Source organism: Dipteris shenzhenensis, chromosome 1 (assembly GCF_047967505.1).
Source record: "Dipteris shenzhenensis isolate YYH24624 ecotype China chromosome 1, Dip_SZ_1.0, whole genome shotgun sequence".
NCBI classification, from domain to species: Eukaryota; Viridiplantae; Streptophyta; class Polypodiopsida; order Gleicheniales; family Dipteridaceae; genus Dipteris; species Dipteris shenzhenensis.
In genome coordinates, this window is record NC_141596.1 from 50,250,209 (window position 1) to 50,257,213 (window position 7,005).

The 7,005-nt window shown below is 40.3% G+C and overlaps 1 non-coding gene across 1 annotated transcript; it reads left to right on the top strand.

Moving 5' to 3' along the window:
- Positions 1 to 6,038: 6,038 nt before the first annotated feature.
- Positions 6,039 to 6,198, top strand: LOC147905981 (U1 spliceosomal RNA). Its single transcript, XR_015542103.1, has one exon. It is a non-coding gene; the product is annotated as a U1 spliceosomal RNA (small nuclear RNA).
- The last annotated feature ends 807 nt before the right edge of the window (positions 6,199 to 7,005 follow it).

Sequence of the window (7,005 nt, forward strand, 5' to 3'; positions counted from 1 at the left end):
CTCTCTCCATAGCATCTCTACCCACTTCTAAATCTTCTCACAAACATTGCACTCTCCCAATAGTAAACATGGTCAAGCAATTAGCAATCTAGGAAAGAGTTGCAGGAGAACACCAGTTTTTCCCCCAATACCAAACTACGTCCCATGTCCTTGAATCTTATGCCACCTTCATTGCTGAACTTCTTCATTGAGTTATCTCCTTCCTATCCATCAACCACCGGTGACTTGCACTAGGGAGCAATATAACTTTGTTCTCTATCTGCCTAATGCTACTCTGCCTTGTTGGAACCTTGACAGCCCTACCATTTGAAAATCTCGTTGAAGTCAATTGCCTTTCTCCACAACATCTGCTACTTCTACATACCCTCACAAACACTGTCAGGCTGCTCGACGGTACTTATATGGAGCAAAAAAACTCATTGACATTGTGGCTACCTCTCTCTAAAGCATCTACTTGTTTCTACATCTGCTCATAGACATTGCAGTCTCCCACGAAATAATTTTAGTAGACATGGTCAAGCAAATAGGAATCTAGGTAGCAGTTGCATCAAAAGCATGAATTCCCCCCCACTATCCACTTTGTTGAATCTTATAACTTCTTCCAAATCTTGTAACTTCCTTTCAAACTATTGTTAATATTAAAATTATCATACTTCCATTTGTGTTGTGCTAAGAGCAATGTTAAGCACATTGTTCCAAACTATGTTTTTTCTTGTCAAGTTCCCATGCTAAGACCTAGATGAAGAAACAAGGAGATTTCTTATCTCAAATCTCCTCTTCTCTTGAATTTTACAGATCCCCTTTCCTTTATACCTCACAAAATAATGAAAGAACCAATCATTAGGAGAAGCATATATGAAAGAATCAAACATTAGAAGAAGCATATGTGGAAGAAAGAAAGGAAATGGAGAAAGAGGGAGATTGCTTTTGCCTTTTTCTTTTAAATTTGTGGCTTCATTTCTTTGAGATTTCTCTTTTATGCTCCTCCCATCTTCTTTGTATTATATAAATCCAAGGACAGTGTTGTGTTACTTTTGTATCTCAACCTTTTTCTCTATCACCATTTACGGTGCCTCTTCATATTCTACCTTGTAGCAAGTGCATATGCTCTTTTTTGCCCATCTTGTTTGACTTATGTTAAGTTTTTTCTCACTAGAAAGAAATGCTAATGTAGGGTCTTGTCTGGCCCATAGGTCATGTAGATTGGAGGCCACCACTTTTTCTCTATTCAATCCTGTGTATCTCAGATGAGTACCGCCTATCTGATAAGTTCCGTATCGACTCTCAATGCAGCATGAGCAAGTTGTGCTATCGAATCACATAGGAACTAGGAAGGAATTGTCATAGGACACACCTCCATTTGACATCTCATGCACCATGGGCCTTCCATGTTGCTAGCATGAAGAATGGGAGAGGAAGACTAGGACCATAGGAGAGGACACTTGTTGATGGGAAACTAATGTTATATAGCCTACGCATGTCATCTACCACAGTTTGCAGCAACTAGTGGTATGGGCATGTCACCTTGTCGCACAATGTGACCCCGAGACTATCACGTAGTGTGACCCCAAGACCATTGTGTAGCAAGACTCCATGATAGATGCACATCATGACCCTAGGAGTGCCTGTCCACAAATTTTTTACACTAACTATAGCCCCAAAGAGACCACTTTGGACACCTACTCCCTTGAGTCTTGCATATTATGTGGATGACATGAGCAAGATATTCATGAATGATAGTGGAGCCTGTATCATGTCGTGGATGCGACAAACCATGACCATTGTCTTTGAAAATTCGCTCAACTCCCATTGATTTGTTCAGGAAATCACCTATCTTTAGAGATCTGTTAGTTGTACTGTCCCATTTTCATATACATCAACTAATTGGTATGGTCCATCCCATCCAAGTTTCAAATAGGCTTCAAAGGACCAAGTTTGGCATTGTAAATAAGTACCAATTCCTTTCTTAAGATGCTTTGGCAGAATGTGCTAATCATGCCATGCTTTATGTCGGTGATGAATAACCTGTTGTGAGGAGGATGCTCAGAGGCATAATTAATCCACTCTACCAAGTGATGTTGTAATCTTTGAATATGTTCAAACTTACCAAGATGATGCTTGGTAGCAACCAATAGACTTGGTACTAGGAATTCTACGACTTCCAACCCAAAAGCCATTTTGAAAGGGGTCAGATTTGTTGTGACTTTGTAAACAGTGTGATAAGCCCCCATAAGGCTGAATGGAGCTTAGTGACCCAATCCCATCAATAAGTACTTTTTGTCTTAAAGATAATGATCTTGAGAAGTTTATTGGAAGACTTAGCTTGGCCATTATAATGCAGGTAATAGGTTATAGCAACCCAGTGTAGTACCAAGAATTGTTTGGTCAGGGATTCAAATAATTCATTCATGAAGTGAGTTGCTTGGTCCTTAACAAATTTAATTGGGCATCCAAATATGCATATGATATTTTCAAACAGGAACTTGTTCGTGTTGAAGCCTAAATTATCTCTCATTGCCCAAATCAGGCCTTGTAGAATGGGCGGATGATCAAATCAGACTATTAGAATTCAATCATTGTGAAGGCTGTGATAGTACCCATCACATCGAGTATCATTTGAAATTCAATTTTTATAAAGGCAAAATTCAATAATTGTAAAGGTTGTGCATAGTATCCGTTGCCTTGAGCATTAGACTCCTCTTCATAAAGACTCGTTGAGCTTAGTATTTCTTATAAATATATATTAATGTATAATAAAAGCATAGCTCTTGCTATTCTTTGGAAATCGAAAGATTCTTCTATATTTCTTCTCTATTTAAATGTTAGTTTGTGGATATTCAAGTGCCATTGGTCTTTACTTTCAAGTTTAAGTGCTATGAGGCTCTTGTTTGCATGGATCATAGTCATCCCTACATAATATGCTCATTACAAGCCCTCATGATTTTTCATTATTGGAGGAGAGAAAAAAAGAAAAAAAGGGAGAGAAAAGGAAAAAAGGGGGGGGGGGGGAGATTATGCATAAGATAGTTTTTGCTTGTTATTTATTTTAAATAAAAGATTTTGCATAATAGAAAAGAGGATTGCACTTTCTCTTTTTTGCCTATCTTGTTCGACTCATGCTAAGTTTTCTTCACTAGAAAGACATGCTAATGTAGGAAATTTTCTATCCCATAGGTCATCTAGTCAGAGGCCTCGCCTTTCTCTATTCAATCCTGTGTATCTTAGATGAGTACAGATTATCTTATAAGTCTTACAGTCAAATTTCAATGCAGCACGAGCAAGTTTGTGCTATTGACTCACATAGGCACTAGGAAGTTATGATTGTCATAGGACACACCTCCATTTGAAATCTCATCCACCATGGGACTTTCATGTTGCTAGCATGAAGAAAGGGGGAGAAAGACTAGGATTGTAGGAGAGGAAGAATAGGACCATAGGAGAGGACAATTGTTGTAGACGGTCAATTAATGGTATATAGCCTGTGCATGTCAGCTCTACGACGATTTGTAGCAAAAACTAATGGTATAGGCATGCCACCTTGTCACACAATGTGACCCTGAGACTATCACGTAGTGTGACCCAGAGACCATTGTGTAGTAAGAACCCAGTATAGATGCACATGGTGACCTCAGGAGTGACCCGAGACCCATTGGTCACACTAACTACGATCCCAAAGAGACTACTTTGGACATCGACTCCCTCGAGTCCTGTATATTATGTGGATGACATGAGAGAGATATTTCATAAATGATAGAGGAACCTGCGTCGTGTCATGGATATGACATAGCATGATCATTGTGTTTGACGAGGACTAATTAAAAGAAAGGAGATATCAGGCTATTTATAAAAAGGACTATGTATGGCCAGTGGTGGTTCAGTTCATATAAAAGGTATGAGATGTGGTGAGCCAAAGGAAACCATGCCCTCCTCCTATCTGTTGTAGAAAGAACTTAACAAGTGCATCCGATAGCAAAAGGTGGCACAGGATCGCTTCATTGGCACATTTTGTAAGTATCTTTATTTTTTACTATCTTATTCATCGGATGTGTGTTCTTTTTAATAGATATTATTGCCTTTATCGTGTTATGGGAAACTCTTGTTGTTTGTAAACTTGTGTGGTTGTCGTATGACAACCAAGGATGATTCTAACACTGCTTTTGCCTATAACAATCAACACGCGTGAGAATTAGAGAATTAGGTAGTACTGGTCGAATGGCAGATAAGTCTTTGGCTACTTTCAATTTCCTAATATAACTAGTTTCTTTCAATCTATATAATTTTGATGTACATAATAAAATTTCCATTCATGCAGCCTCCTTTATGCAAGAGACGTGGATAGGACGAGGGATTTGGAGTAGATGAGGGATGTAGGCTGGTCAGGGATCTGGAGTTTGTGGAGGATGGAGGTGATGATGGGATGGGTTTGGCCTCCAAGAGTGATGAAAGTTGGGGAGATTGATGGGGGCTCAAATTGTAGCTAGTGATAATTTGAATGTATGAGTTTGCATATGCCCTTTTTGGGATGAACCTTGTAATGGTCCATATACATTCATGCCCCCTCAAGAGAATTTTTGTACTCATGGCTTGGTGCATTGTATGTTCATGCCCGTGTGAAGGAATTTTTGTACTCATGCCTTGGAGCATTATATGTTCATGTATTGGCATTGATTCTTTTAGAGCTAAAATTAGTGATGCACTTACACTCTACACCCGGTATACTTTGTGCTTCATGTATCAAAAAGCACTTGCTATATTACCTGAGAACCCATCTTCTTTTTGAAGAGGTTTCTAATTTCTTCTACATAAATAGCACAATATTTTACGTGGTTGTACTTTAGCTATTACATTATGCTCATGTTCTTCATCTGGCTTGTGTTTTATTCTTCTCTTCGATCCCTCTTCCTTGATCCTTCTCAAGCCGTTATAGTCCTCTTTTCTAAGGAGTTGAAAAGAGGACATTGTCATGGTAGATGTACCTCCCTATACTTGGTTTGAATCATTCTGAAAAGGAATACTCTCATATTGAGTCCTGTCAATCTATAGATCCAATGCTCCAAGAAAGTTCAAATATATGGGCTTGCCTAGGATCTACCATACCTTATAGTCCTGTTTTCTAATGAGTTGAAAGATGACATTGTCATGGCAGATGTACCTCCCTATCCTTGACTTGAATGACTTTGAAGGGAAATACTCTCAGACTGAATCCTATCAATCTGTAGATCCAATGCTCCAAGAAACTTCAAGTCCTAGGATCTACCATACCTTGATCAGAAGAATCTAAAGCGGTGGTAGTAGAATTGGTCAAGTAAATAGTAGAAACCCTCACTCCTTGTTGTCGGCCTTCGTTGCTAAACTTCTCCATTGAGTTATCTCCGTCCTGTTGGTCAATCACTAGTGGTCTAGTTGACTCAGCGATGTAACTTTACTATCTGTCTAGATGCCCAGTGTTGCTGTATCTTACCAAAACCTTGAAATTCCTACGATATAAAGATTTGACTGAAGTTAGCTGCCTCCCTCTATAGCATCTCCCTATTTATACATCTGCTCATAGATACTGTTTGGACTACTTAATGTTGCTCGCATGGAGCAATGTAGCTCATAGACATTATGGCTACCTCTCTCCATAGCATCTACCGAATTCTAAATCTTCTCCCTAACGTTACACTCTCCTAAGAAGAAGCGACAGTAGACGTGATCAAGCAATTTTGCGTCTCATTTTATCCTAGATTTCAAGCACATCAAAGAAAAATATCTTTTAGCACATGGGTGCAAGCTAAAAAGCAGACCACAAGAGGAGTGGGGTTGCGCATAGAAGCCATGATACACGTGAACAAACTAATTTTCGTGAAAATCAGACCAGTGGGGTTTTGAGGAGGACCATAATTGAAATACGGCACGACCTAAAAAAATACTTGAAACAATAGAAGGGATCTCTAGATTGTGCCACGTGGAAGGGAGCGGATTAACGCCATAGCGATCTTGCGACGAGGAGGTTGAAGGGAGCCATATTTAAGCGCGTCCCAGCTCATTGTGTGGACATACTTACCTGGGCGGGGTCGATCGGTGATCAGTAAGGTCGATGGCCTAGGGTCGGCCTCTCCATTGCACTTCGGGCGGGCTGCACCCTAGCATCTCCCTACGGGGAGAGTGCACGTCATAATTTGTGGCAGTGGGGGCTCGCGTTCGCGCGGCCCCCTTCCAAACAGATCACAAGTTGCAAGTCCTGCCTTGCTGTGAGTCCTCCAGTAATGTAAATCGAGTTTCCGTCCAACAATCCTTGCCTTCATCTAAATCTATTTCTGGCTCCAACCGACACGTTTGCTCGCTGTATTCCTTCTCTTCAAATCGCGCTTTAATGGTAGATATCTTTGTCCATTTGCCTCGGTCTGCAAATTGCTGAACTACCTTCTCGGTGCTTTGGGGAACATGCTCTCCTTTTGGGGAATGGCACCCCAAATTATAGTCTTGACTACGATGTTCCCTGCAGAGGTGATGCCTCTCTATAGCCACCCTGTTCTCTTGCTGAGGGGATCTTTTTGACAGCTTCAAGCTCTCAAATGTAAATAACTATGTCGTGTGCTGGGGCAACTATCTTTGGTCTATCCTCGTTTGGCTTACCTCAAAAGGACCAAAGGTGAAGTATATATTCGCTTGACAGGAAAGAGATTATTGTCGTGATAATGACGAGTGTCAAGCTATTTCATTCATACAGATGATTATACATTCTTTTCATAACGATTACTCGGATTCACTTAAAGATAATCAAACGATCTAGGGTGCAATGCTATAAAGAGACAAGATTTGAGCTGGCATTTGCGTTCGCCCTTTTGGAGATCTTCAAGAGAAATCTTCTGTATGTGGAAGAGGGACAGATTGAGTGCCTGACCATAGGACACACAAAAGGATGATCCAGATATCCGATCGGATGTGACATCAGCAGTGTTATTTGATGAAATGGAGATCACTCGTTGGAGGTCAATGTAAGGTATCACGGCCACCATGGAT